The 14,262-nt window shown below is 41.2% G+C and overlaps 1 protein-coding gene and 1 pseudogene across 1 annotated transcript in view; one reads left to right on the forward strand and one right to left on the reverse strand.

Moving 5' to 3' along the window:
• The window catches only part of TTLL5 (tubulin tyrosine ligase like 5), a 318,465-nt gene that overhangs the window by 179,224 nt on the left and 124,979 nt on the right, over positions 1–14,262 (forward strand). The gene's annotated exons all lie outside the window — the stretch shown is intronic.
• LOC103085997 (40S ribosomal protein S2 pseudogene) lies at positions 756–1,469 on the reverse strand (annotated as a pseudogene).

Consider the following 14,262-nt stretch of genomic DNA (forward strand, 5'->3'; position numbering starts at 1 on the left):
CAACAGATGGACTTCTCCTCAGGGCTGCCTGTGTGTCCTCATGACATGGCAGCTGGCTTCCCCCAGAATGAGTGACTTAAGAGAAAGACAAAAGGCACGTGTCTTTTATGGCCTAGCTCAGAAGTCATACACAGTCTTTTTTTTTTTAATTTTTTAATTGTGAAAAAGTATACATAACATAAAACTTACCATTTTAAGTGTACAGTTCAGTAGCATTAAGTGCATTACATTACTGTGCATCACCACTATCCACTTCAAGAACTCTTTTCATCTTGCAAAACCGAAACTCTGTACCAATTAAAAGATAACTCCCCATTCTCTCTCTGTCAGCCCCTGGCAACCATCCTTCCACTTCCTGTCTCTATAAATTTGACCGCTCTAGGTACCTCGTATGAGTGGAATTATACAATGTGTGTTCTTTTCTGCCTGGCTTATTTCGTTTAGCACAATGTCCTCAAGGTTCATCCATGTTGTTACATGTGTCAGAATTTCCTTTCTTTTAAGGCTGAATAATGTTCCATTGTATGTCTATACCACATTTTGTTTATCCACTCATCTGTCGATGGACACTTGGCTGGCTTCTGCCTTTTGGCTGTTGTGAGTAATGCTGCTATTAACGGGTGTACAAATAGTTGTTCATGGCCCTACTTTCCGTTCTTCTGGATATATACCCAGAGTGGAGTTGCTGAATCATATGATAATTCTGTTTTTTTCCAAGCTTCATTCATTCACTCTATCTTTCCTGTATAAGTACTCTACGTGGTGACCATAGCTGGAGCTTGGGTCTTCTTCGTAGAGACTCTGGTATGGCTCTTTACTAACGGTCAGTGAATTCCTGATGGGGAGACTTGGTGAACATGGTCTCTTTCTAGAGGTCAAGGTGAGTAGCTGTAAGTCTTGGAGATGGCATCAAAGGTGGCCGCGGTAAAGTTGCACAGGCTGGCAGTGCAGCCTGCAGACAAGGTGTACTAGTCCTTGATACTGGCCACCAGCTTCTTGGGCACAAGAGCCCAGAGCATGCCAGTGCCTTTTGGGTGGGGATGAGATACACCGGCACAGAGCCACAGTGGCTGGTCACCTTGCAAAGGACAGTGTGTGGCTTGCTGATCTTGCTTCCTCAGTAGCCTCACTGCCTGGCAACAGGGGAGAGTTTGGCCAGGGTAATGGCCCTGTGGACGGCCGTGGCCGCCTCCTTGGATCGCTTACCAAAATTGACATGGCCCTTGTAGTCCCTAGTGGCAACAGATGCCTTGAACCTGGTCTGCTGGCCAATGTGGGTCTGCTTTTGCACAAGTGTAGTCTTCAAGCTCGCCCTTTAGGGTCAGCCTCAGGAAAAAGTCCGTGATATCAGACTACGTGACGGACGAGGAGAAGAGATGTATTTCCTCCAGGGACTTGGTATCCATGTCCACGACCAAGCAGCCTGGCTCGGGGACCGGGAGCCACTTCTTGTCCTCAGCCTCCCCTCAACGAGCTCTGTGGCCTTGGCTCCAGCCTGAGCGTAGCTGCAGCACTGGCACCGGAAGCTGCCCCCCATACCTCTGTGGAGCTGCTGCGGCCACCTTCTGGTCTCCTGGAACACCAGCATCATCCACCATCTGCTGTTTTCTTGGAGCAGAAAGGCAATTCTATTTTTAGTTTTTTGAGGAATCTCCATACTGTTTTCCAGAGTAGCTGTACCATTTAACGTTTCCACCAGCAGTGCACAGGGGTTTCAGTTTCTCCACATCTTCGCCGACACTTTTTTTTTTATAGTAGCCATCCTGATGGGTGTGAGGTGGTATCTCGTCGTGGATTTTCATTTGTGTTTCCCTCATGACTAGTGATGTTGAGCATCTTTGCATATGCTTCTTGGCCATTTGTGTATCGTTTTTAGAAAAATGCCTATTCGGGTCCTTTGCCCATTTTTAAATCACGTTTGGCTTTTTGTTGTGGAGTTTTAGGAGTTCTGTATGTATTTTGAATATATTTGGATTATGAGATGTATGATTTGAAAATATCTTCTCCCATTCTGTAGGTTGCATTTTTACTCTGTTGATAGTATCCTTTGATGCACAAAAATTTTTAATTTTGATGAAGAACAATTTTTTAATTTTTTCTTTTGTTGCCTGTGGCTTTGGCATATATCCAAGAAATCATTGCCAAATCCAGTGTTGTGAAGCTTTTTTGCCACTTGTTTTCATTGAAGAGTTTTATAGTTTTAGCTCTTACGTTTAGGTCTCTCAAACACACTATCATTTTTGCAATATCCTATTGTTTACACAGGCCAGCTCCATTCAGTGTGGGAGGGGATTACCCAGGATATGAATACCAGGAGGTGGGGATCATTGGGGGCCACCCTGGAAGCTGGTTCCTACAGTCATTCAGGTATATAGTTTTTGTTTTTGTTTTTGTTTTTGTTTTGCGGCACGCGGGCCTCTCACTGCTGTGGCCTCTCCCGTTGCGGAGCACAGGCTCCGGACGCGCAGGCTCAGCGGCCATGGCTCACGGGCCCAGCCGCTGCGCGGCATGTGGGATCTTCCCGGACCGGGGCACGAACCCGCGTCCCCTGCATCGGCAGGCGGACTCTCAACCACTGCGCCACCAGGGAAGCCCCAGGTATATAGTTTTAAAAGTTAAGTAATTCTATAAAGTTTATAATGAAAATGGGAATCCCCTGCCCCTTCTTCTCCCACTGCTACCAAACCTTAATTTCCACACTCCAGAGATAACTGATTTCAACTTTTTTTTTCAGCTGTTTCTTCTGTTACTTGCCTTCATATTTCTAAATCATATGTTTATCTACCATTTGGGGGCTTTTTATTTTATATATTATTTATTTATTAAATTCCTATCAGAAGGTGGAAGTTGAGAGTTCTTGTGCTGCCTCCTCCTGCCCCCACCCCCAACCACACACACACACACGCACACACACACGCACGCACACACACACACACACACACACACACACACTCTCCCCTTCCTCCCATCCCTGCAGTGAACACATAGTACAATTTGATCAGTGTTTACTGTTTTCATTATCATGACTGGGCCCTTGGAAACTTTTGGGCCTCTCAGAGTCATCATTTCTTCTTTCCTATTGATCCATTTCTCTGTCATTTTGTCTGACTTGGTACATGTGAAGTTAAGAAATTTTCCAAGTTTCAAATTTCTTGCAGGTTAAGACAGTTTACACAGGGCTATATGGGAGGGGAGGATATGTATATGTATATATATTAATATATATATACACACATACATGTGTATATTATATATGTTCCTATTTTCTATTGACTGAAATATTTATGTTCATACTTTATAAAAGCTAAGTGTACAAGTAATACACACATGTAGCCACGTCATAAAATAATCTAACAGAAACATATACAGATTGTGAGGAGATTAAGCCCCCTCCTCAGAGGTAGCCACAGTTAAAAGATTGATCTGTATATTTTTCTGTGACTTTTTTTCCTCCCTAATGTCGCCATGTTTCTCTGGTTTGTTTATATAAGCTTATCTTTTTTTCTTTGGCCGGGCCATGCAGCGGGATCTTAGTTCCCTGTCCAGGGATCAAACCTATGCCCCCTGCAGTGGAAGCACAGCGTCTTAACCACTGGACCGCCAGCGAAGTCCCTGTGTAAGCTTATCTGAATATTCTTAACCACTGTGTAGTTTTCCAAAGGATGAATGTACCATAATTTATTTTGCCATTCTCCTATTAAAGAGCACTAAGTTGTATCCAATTTAGGCATCTGCAGTGAATGCCTTGTACATATATCTTTGTACACATGTGCAAGTATTTCTATGGGATACATTCCAAGAAGTGGAATTCGTTGGATCAAATGATACATACACTTTGAATTTGTATAGATACTGTCAAATTGGCCTCAAAAGGGCTGTAAAAGGGCTGTGCCACTATCCCCTCCAAGCTGGAGCGTGCTCTTTCTTCACACACTTGCCAGCATCTATTCTACTAGACTATCACTTATTCCTTTCCTGCAAATTCTCTCCTTCTTTTTTACTGATGATGAAATTCGGCATAGACCTATCTTCAGATATATTATTTTAGAGATGCTTTGTTTTCAGGCGAGAATTTAAGTGAGATGGGGCCAAGAAGCAGGAAGGTAAAAGTATTCTCAGTGGGCTCTTTCTTTTCTTACTATCAATTAAGACCAGGAAAAATCCCTACGTGTTAGCTTCTTTCCCCTACACTGCACTGCTGAAGTGTTTTTCTCCCCTGCTTTTGTTTTTGATTGATTTCATCCAAGAGGCTTACCCTTTCCCCTCCCTCAGTAATGAATAACCAGAAAAGTCACAGAACCAGGCAAATTGAGTGAAGGAAGCTTAAGGAAAATATTAAAAAGGAAGAAAAGTGTTTGATGTACTTTTAATATAAAATGTGGAAAAAGTAGAAGAAGGGCGGGGGTTGGGGAAAGAGGGCGGAGAGAGATTATTCACGGTAATGGGAACCAAATGTTGGCCGGGAAAGCTGCAGCATTCTCACACTCTTCCTGTAACGCCATGGCTTTTCAAAGTGATAATAATGGAGCACCAACAGTACAGGACACGCCTTAACCCTTCCATACCTGAACAGCCCCAACTCAGCTTTTCCGAGGCGGTGTCAGCCTTGAAGTCCTGGCACATGGACCATGTCTGTGTCCCGCTTGCCATCAGGGCAAAAAGAAGGAAGGTGGAAGCAAGTAGTAGAACAGTAAGGGAGCACTCGCTTGCTGGAACTCCTCACAGTATGATAAATTTCTCTTTCTGTGTGTTAGGCTTTTCTACTGGACAAGCAGCAGCCTGCTTGACAGTAGCTTGCCAGGTTTGGATGATGATATCTTCTCCCCTTCCTGCCCAGAGCTGATGAGAAAACCCCCATGGGATAGGCAGGCAGCCTCCCTCCATCAGTAATGATCCCACAACATGAAAAGGCCTCCATGAAGACCGAAGTCCCCCCCCCCCCCCGGGTGCCCGTGTGCAAGTACAGGCGCTCCTGTGGAGGCCCCGGCCTTTATTTTCTTGGAAGTCCACACCTGCCGCTGTGGAATTGAGATGTAAAGACTTTTTGCAGCCGAAGGGCACTCCCTGACCATATGACCTCCAGGTGGTCAAGGACAGGCACTTGCCCCTTGGCCTAGCCATTTATCTATGGAGGGCGAATGAAAAGGGGTGAAGGAATGAATGAAGTTCCTGCTCCAGCTGGCTTTTACTGCCATCTTGATTCAAGATTTGTTCAGGTGCTTTTAAAAGTCCATTGTGCCTGAGAAATAAACCTTATTTTTTAGGTCAAATATTCACCATTTCCGAGGGGAGGCAGTGGTAGCAGTAGGGCGGGCGGCACCGCAGGGCAGGCAGGTGCTTGGCTCTGCAGGTAGCTGGGCGGCTCCGGAACTCTTCAGCAGCAGTTGTCTCAGCTGTAACAGGAGACAGCTGTTAGTCTCTGCCTCCTTGGCATGTTACAGGTTTCAGGGAGTTAAGGCACCGAGAATATTTAGCACCCCACCTGCCACCTCCTCTTCTCTTCTCTGTCTGTTGGTACCCTCATATTACCTACAGCTAAAACTGAAACATCTTTTTTTCAAATGTTTTCCAGACTCATCCTTGGGACGATTTTATAGTTTTATGTTTTACATTTAAGTAAACGTTTTGAATGATCCATTTTGAATTAAGTTTTATATGAAGTCTGAGGCTTAGGTTGAGGTTCATTTTTTTTGCCTGTGGATGTACAATTGCTCCAGCACCATTTGTTAACAAACAAACGGCTTTAAACAGGTTATCCTTCCTCCATTGTATTGACTTTTCCAGCTTTGTCAAGTCAGTTGAGCATTTTAGTGTGGGTCTTGGATGATTTTGGTATTCCTAAAACAAAGGTCTATAGCAATAATAATTTGTTAGAGACTCTTTAGCAAGGAGTGTTTTAGGTTCTAGCTTTCTTCCTTGTACCTTTGGAATCGTACAGATTTAGGTTCAAAAGTGGCTCTTTCACTTACTGTGAGTGAAGTTAAACCTAAGTCATTTAACCTAAGCCTCAGTTTTCTCATCTCTAAAATGGAATGGTAATAATACCTTTCTCAATGGGTTTCTCTGAGGACTAACCAAGGTAGGGAATATAAAGGGCTTAGCTTGAAATTAGGCATTTGGAAAGCCTTCAAGCTAATGTTGGTGATGGTAGTGAGACTTAGCTATCTCTGTGCTTGGCCATCCTAAGCCACACTTACTCATGCCCCTTGCCTTCCCCAAACCTTAACTTTACCCTTTCCGTTATAGTTCATCATGAGCACATGAGTGATTCCAGTTAAAGCTGCTGTGCTGGGCCTTACTTAGATGGCGGTTTTGATCAGTAACATTGGTGTTTCTGCATATACGAGAGATCTGTCTTACAGCTGTAATTGCAGACTACCCCCATTGGGTTTCCTGTTGCTTCCTGCTCTTTCGTATGCTCTTCCTTCTACCTGCAGTGTCCTTCCGATTGTCAAAGTGCTGGTCATCTTTTGCAACCACTTCTACTTTGACGTCTTCCTTGATTTCCCCCATAGGAAGTTGCTCCCCTCTCTTGTCTTCTAAAGCCAGTGTCCTGTTCCCAGCACAGTGGCATACAGATTATGGGGAGTGGCAGGAGTTCTTTTCTTCATTAAAAAAATACACATTTTAAAAGTGCATAAATAAATAAAGTATATCCAAATATGTTGACATGAACATTAAGTGATAAAAGCAGGATAGTATAATCACAATTTACTATATATTTTCATAGTCAGCATGCATTAATTTTTAAATTGATTTTTATATTGCTTAAAGTGCCCTACAATTTGCTATTAATTCAGAAATATTTCTCCCTTATTTTGAAATGATACGATTCTATTCTGCCATTTGTTAAAGAGAGGAACAAAAGGAAGGGAAGGAGAAAGGGACTAACATTCACTGAGTGCCCAGCTCATGCCAGATCCTGTGCTTCGTATGATTTACCCTGTTTACTCCTGAAAACATGGCTGTTACCCTCAAGTTCAGATAATGAAATAGCCTTAGAAATGTTAACATTTGAGTTCAGCTTTTTCTGATGTGAAAGTTCATGCTCTTTTCACGGCTTGAACTTCCCTGCTTGTGGGAAGAGGAAAATCAGTACCAGTCTTTTCCCAGTGGCATCCCAGGCTAGTCTAGACCCATTTATTAGTGATGATAACGTGCAAAGGAGAGGTGGAAATATTTCTGAAAATAAACTCTCACTGTTGGAATGTAAGAACCAGTATTTCGGTGAACAAAAGTGAAGAAAAATGTCCCATCATCTATGAACATGTACATTATTTTACTTTTATGAGACACTAATGTCATGCTTTGTGTGTGGGCAGAAAACATCAATAAGACTGAAGCAGCTAACTCTAAATATATGGCTTACATTTACAATTTGGATTAAATTTCTTCTTGCTTTGTATGCTGCCTCTTCTGTATATAACTTAATTTCTGTCACAGATTAGAACCAGCAGGTCAGGCGGGTTAGGATGGCTGTTTTGAAGGTGGGTAATTCCATACAAGTGAAATATCGTGACTCTCGGGGATAGAAGTTGTAGATTTTTTTGGTCCTCTTGGTTTCTTACAATGGCCTGATCATACAGGTGCTGGTCAACACGTCTTATAAATGTGATTTGTCATTTTAGCTGTGGTTTAACATATGTTCAACAACTTTGGTATTTTAGAAGAGAACCGTTGCTTCTTGGACTTTTGGCTACGATCAAATGTACAAGGGAAGGAACCAGAGTATCATGAAAAGGATGTAAAGCAGAAGAAGTAATAATGAAAGATGTCCCTTTTAGCCTCCAGGCTATTTATGGACTCAGTGTGTGGGGAATCTGGCCATAGACAGACACAGAAATGAATCATACATTTCTTCATCAGTGTAATCATATATTACACTTCATCAGCAAGTGTAATGTCTGGAATTTGAGCCCTAGAGGTAAAGAGCTTTGTTTGATTCATCCCTAAAATACAAATTCTGTATTCCTATTTTTATTATATTCATACTACAAGTGATTAGCTTCTCCATACCAAGAGGACACAGTTTACCATGTAGGAATATGGCCTGCCTGTTGATTTGTGAGAAATCCAGGTTACATCCCACTGAATCTCAAAAATAAGATGATATATAAGAAACAATAGGGGGCTTCCGTGGTGGCTCAGTTGTTAAGAATCCGCCTGCCAATGCAGGGGACATGGGTTTGAACCCCGGTCCGGGAAGATCCCACATGCTGCGGAGCAGCTAAGCCCGTGTGCCACAACTACTAAGCCGTGTGCCGCAACTGCTCAAGCCCGTGCGCCTAGAGCCCGTGCTCCGCAACAAGAGAAGCCACTGCAATGAGAAGCCTGCACACCACAACGAAGAGTAGCCCCCGCTCGCCTCAACTAGAGAAAGCCCGCACACAGCAACGGAGCCCCAACACAGCCAAAAATAAATTAATTAAATAAATAAAATCTTTTTAAAACGCTAAAATAAAAAAGAGAAAAAATAGTAACATGCTAATAGTGAAATTCAGTGCTTATGATATGCCAGGCCCTAAATGCTTTATGTACCTTAACTCATTTAATAGCTAACTTTTACCTTGTGCCAGCAACTGTTCTCAACGTTTCACGTGTATTAACTGATTTAGTGCTCCCAGCTCCTCTGTGAGATAAGTACTGTTATCATCCCCATTTTACAGATGAAGAGACTAAGCACAGAGCAATGAAGTCACTTTCCCAAAATGACGCATTGGTGAATGGCAGTCAGGATTCAAACTCAAACAAGTGGTAGCAGAATCCGTGCTCTTAACCACTCTGCCGGTGATTCAGTGAGATGCATCAGAATCCCTTGAATGGCTTGTTAAAATAAAGATTGCTGGGCCCAACCGCAGAGCTTCTGATTTCAGTAGGTCTGGGGTGAGGTTCAGTTACTTTCACTTTTAACAAGTTCCCAGGTGATGCTGTGCTGTTGGTCCAGGTACCACACTTTGAGAACCACAGTCCTATGCTATGCTGCCTCTGCTGGGGCTGGAAAGGAATTAGTATTCAGTGCAAGCAGCTGAGGACCAGGATAGTGAGTTTCAATAGTCTGATCTTATCAGAGGTGGGTGCCTGCATTTGGTGGCAGCTGTGACCTAGAACTGAACCCCTCTAGTAAATTTTTTTTTTATTATTACAGGTAAAGCAGATAACTTTTAATGAAATGGGTGAAATCCAAAATGGAAATTATAAGACTTCAAAGGTGTTTTTTTTTTGCCATCTCCCGCCGCCACCCCCACCGCTCTCCCCTCTTGGTGTCCATAAGTTATGTTTTGTTTTGTTAATTTAATTTTATTTATTTTTTTATACAACAGGTTCTTATTAGTCATCACTTTTGTACATATCAGTGTATACATGTCAATTCCAATCGCCCAGTTCATCATACCACCACCACCACCACCACCCCTCCACCGCTTTTGCCCCTTGGTGTCCATACGTTTGTTCTCTACATCTGTGTCTCACTTTCTGCCCTGCAAACCGTTTCATCTGTACCATTTTTCTAGATTCCACATATATGCGTTAATATACGATATTTGTTTTTCTCTCTCTGACTTACATCACTCTGTGTGACAGTCTCTAGATCCATCCACGTCTCTACAAATGACCCAATTTCATTCCTTTTTATGGCTGAGTAATATTCCATTGTATATATGTACCACATCTTCTTTATCCATTCGTCTGTTGATGGGCAGTTAGGTTGCTTCTGTGACCTGGCTATTGTAAATAGTCCTGCAGTGAACATTGGGGTGCATGTGTCTTTTTGAATTATGGTTTTCTCTGGGTATATGCCCAGTAGTGGATTGATGGGTCATATGGTAATTCTATTTTTAGCTTTTTAAGGAACCTCCATACTGTTCTCCATAGTGGCTGTATCAGTTTACATTCCCACCAACAGTGCAGGAGGGTTCCCTTTTCTGCACACCTTCTCCAGCATTTCTTGTTTGTAGATTTTCTGATGATGCCCATTCTAACCAGTGTGAGGTGATACCTTATTGTAATTTTGATTTCCATTTGTCTAATAATTAGTGATGTTGAGCATCACTGTTCATGTGCCTCATGGCCATCTGTATGTCTTCTTTGGAGAAATGTCTGTTAAGGTCTTCTGCCTATTTTTTGACTGGGTTGTTTATTTTTTTCATATTGAGCTGCATGAGCTGTTTATACTTTTTGGAGGTTAATCCTTTGTCCGTTGATCTGTTTGCAAATATTTTCTCCCATTCTGAGGGTTGTCGTTTCTTCTTATTTATGGTTTCCTTTGCTGTGCAAAAGCTTTTAAGTTTCATTAGGTCCCATTTGTGTATATCTGTTTTTATTTCCATTACTATAGGAAGTGGGTCAAAAAGGATCTTGCTGTGATTTATGTCAAAGAGTGTTCTTCCTAGTTTTCCTCTAAGAGTTCCATAGTGTCCAGTTTTACATTTGGTCTTTAATCCATTTTGAGTTTATTTTTGTGTCTGGTGTTAGGGAAGTGTTCTAATTTCATTCTTTTACATGTAGCTGTCCAGTTTTCCCAGCACCACTTATTGAAGAGACTGTGTTTACTCCATTGTATATCCTTGCCTCCTTTGTCATAGATTAGTTGACCATAGGTGCGTGGGTTTATATATGGGCTTTCTATCCTGTTCCACTGATCTATATTTCTGTTTCTGTGCCAGTAGCATATTGTCTTGATTACTGTAGCTTTGTCATATAGTCTGAAGTCAGGGAGTCTGCTTCCTCCATCTCCGTTTTTTTCCCTCAAGATTGCTTTGGCTATTTGGGGTCTTTTGTGTCTGTGTACGAAATTTTAGATTTTTTTGTTCTAGTTCTGTAAAAAGTACCATTGGTAATTTGATAGGGATTGCATTGAATCTGTAGATTGCTTTGGGTAGTAGAGTCATTTTCATAATATTGATTTTTCCAATCCAAGAACATGGTATACCTCTCCATCTGTTTGTGTCATCTTTGATTTCTTTCATCAGTGTCTTATAATTCTCTGAGTACAGGTCTTTTACCTCCTTAGGTAGGTTGATTCCTAGATATTTTATTCTTTTTGTTGCAATGGTGAATGGGATCATTTCCATAATTTCTCTTTCTGATCTTTTTGTTGTTCGTGTATAGGAATGCAAGAGATTTCTGTGCATTAATTTTGTATCGTGCAACTTTACCAAATTCATTCATTAGCTCTAGTAGTTTTCTGGCTGCATCTTTAGGATTCTCTATGTATAGTATCATGGCATCTGCAAACAGTGACAGACACTTTTACTTCTTCTTTTCCGATTTATATTCCTTTTACCTCTTTTTCTTCTCTGATTGCCGTGGCTAGGACTTCCAAAACTATGTCGAATAATAGTGGCAAGAGTGGGCATCCTTGTCTTGTTCCTGATCTTAGAGGAAATGCTTTCAGTTTTTCACCATTGAGAATGATGTCTGCTGTGGGTTTGTCCTATATGGCCTTTATTATGTTGAGGTAGGTTCCCTCTATGCCCACGTTCTGCAGAGTTTTGATCATAAATGGGTGTTGAATTTTGTCAAAAGCTTTTTCTGCATCTATTGAGAGGATCATATGGTTTTTATTCTTCAGTTTGTTAATATGGTGTATCACACTGTTTGATTTGGGTATATTGAGGAATCTTTGCATCCCTGGGATAAATCCCTCTTGATCATGGTGTATGATCCTTTTAATGTGTTGTTGGATTCTGTTTGATGGTATTTTGTTGAGGATTTTTGCATCTATATTCATCAGTAATATTGGTCTGCAGTTTTCTTTTTTTGTAGCATCTTTGTCTGGTTTTGGTATCAGGGTGATGGTAGCCTCGTAGAATGAGTTTGGGAATGTTCCTTTCTCTGCAGTTTTTTGGAAGAGTTTGAGAAGGATGGGTGTTAGCTCTTCTCTAAATGTTTGATAGAATTCACATGTGAAGCCATCTGGTCCTGGACTTTTTGTTTGTTGGAAGATTTTTAATAACAGTTTCAATTTCATTACTTATGATTGTTCTGTTAATATTTTTTATTTCTTCCTGATTCAGTCTTGGAAGGTTATACCTTTCTAAGAATTTGTCCATTTCTTCCAGGTTGTCCATTTTATTGGCATAGAGTTGCTTGTAATAGTCTCTTAGGATGCTTTGTATTTCTGCGGTGTCCGTTGTAACTTCTCCTTTTCATTTCTAATTTTATTGATTTGAGTCCTCTCCCTTTTTTTCTTTTTAACGTCGCTATTGGAGTATAATTTCCTTTTTTTCTTGATGAGTCTAGCTAAATGTTTATCCATCTTGCTTATCGTCTCAGAGAACCAGCTTTTAGTTTTATTGGTCTTTGTTATTGTTTTCTTTGTTTCTCTTTCATTTATTTCTGCTCTGATCTTTATGATTTCTTTCCTTCTACTGCCTTTGGGTTTTGTTTGTTCTTCTTTCTCTAGTTCCTTTAGGTGTAACGTTAGATTGTTTATTTGATATTTTTCTTGTTTCCTGAGGTAGAATTGTATTGCTATAAACTTCCCTCTTAGAACTGCTTTTGCTGCATCCCATAGGTTTTGCATGGTCATGTTTTCATTGTCATTTGTCTCTAGGTGTTTTTTGATTTCCTCTTTGATTTCTTCAGGGGTCTCTTGGTTATTTAGTAGCGTATTGTTTAGCCTCCCTGTGTTTGTGTTTTTTACATGTTTTTTCCTGTAATTGATTTCTAATCTCGTAGCGTTGTGGTCGGAAAAGTTGCTTGATATGATATCAGTTTTCTTAAATTTACCGAGGCTTGATTTGTGACCCAAGATGTGATCTCTCCTGGATAATGTTCATGTGCACTGGAGAAGAAAGTGTAATCTGCTGTTTTGGGATGGAATGTCCTATAAATATCAATTAAATCTATGTTGTCTATTGTGTCATTTAAAGCTTGTGTTTCCGGGCTTCCCTGGTGGTGCAGTGGTTGAGAGTCCGCCTGCCAATGCAGGGGACACGGGTTTGTGCCCTGGTCCAGGAAGATCCCACATGCCACGGAGCGGCTGGGCCCATGAGCCATGGCCGCTGAGCCTGCGCGTCCAGAGCCTTTGCTCCACAACGGGAGAGGCTACAACAGTGACAGGCCCGCGTAAAAAAAAAAAAAAAAAAAAAAGCTTGTGTTTCCTTATTAATTTTCTGTCTGGATGAATCTGCCCATTGGTGTCGGTGAGGTGTTAAAGTCCCCCAATGTTATTGTGTTACTGTTGATTTCCTCTTTTATAGCTGTTAGCATTTGCCTTATGTATTGAGGTGCTCCTATGTTGGGTGCATTTATATTTATAATTGTTATATCTTCTTCTTGGATTGATCCCTTGATCATTATATAGTGTCCTTGCTTGTCTCTTGTAACATTCTTTATTTTAAAGTCTATTTTATCTGATATGAGTATTGCTACTCCAGCTTCCTTTTGATTTCCATTTGCCTGGAATATCTTTTTCCATCCCCTCACTTTCAGTTCATATGTGTCCCTAGGTCTGAAGTGGGTCTCTTGTCGACAGTGTGTATATGGGTCTTGTTTTGTATCCATTCAGAGAACCTGTGTCTTTTGGTTGGAGCATTTAATCCATTCACATTTAAGGTATTCATCGATATATTTGTTCCTGTTTCCTTTTTCTTGTTTTGGGTTTGTTTTTGTAGGTCCTTTTCTTCCCTTGTGTTTCCCACTTAGAGAAGTTCCTTTAGGATTTGTAGTAGAGCTGGTTTGGTGGTGCTGAATTCTCTTAGCTTTTGCTTGTCTGTAAAGCTTTTGATTTCTCCATCGAATCTGAATGAGATCCTTGCCGGGTAGAGTGATCTTGGTTGTAGTTTCTTCTGTTTCATCACTTTAAATATATCGTGCCACTCCCTTCTGGCTTGTAGAGTTTCTGCTGAGAAATCAGCTGTTAACCTGATGGGAGTTCCCTTGTATGTTATTTGTTGTTTTTCCCTTGTTGCTTTTAATAATTTTTCTGTGTCTTTGAGAAAACAATTTGCTTACTGTTTGTCCCGCATGTTGCTCCTTGGGTTTATCCTGCCTGGGACTCTCTGCGCTTCTTGGACTTGGGTGGCTCTTTCCTTTCCCATGTTAGGGAAGTTTTTGACTATAATCTCTTCAAAGGTTTTCTCAGGTCCTCTCTCTCTCTATTCCTCCTCTGGGACCCCTATAATGCTAATGTTGTTGCGTTTAATGTTATCCCAGAGGTCTCTTAGGCTGTCTTCATTTCTTTTCATTCTTTTTTCTTTATTCTGTTCCATGGCAGTGAATTCCACCATTCTGTCTTCCAGGTCATTTATCCATTCCTCT

This window comes from Lipotes vexillifer, unplaced genomic scaffold, assembly GCF_000442215.2.
Source record: "Lipotes vexillifer unplaced genomic scaffold, Lipotes_vexillifer_v1.1 scaffold39, whole genome shotgun sequence".
Classification (NCBI taxonomy): Eukaryota; Metazoa; Chordata; class Mammalia; order Artiodactyla; family Lipotidae; genus Lipotes; species Lipotes vexillifer.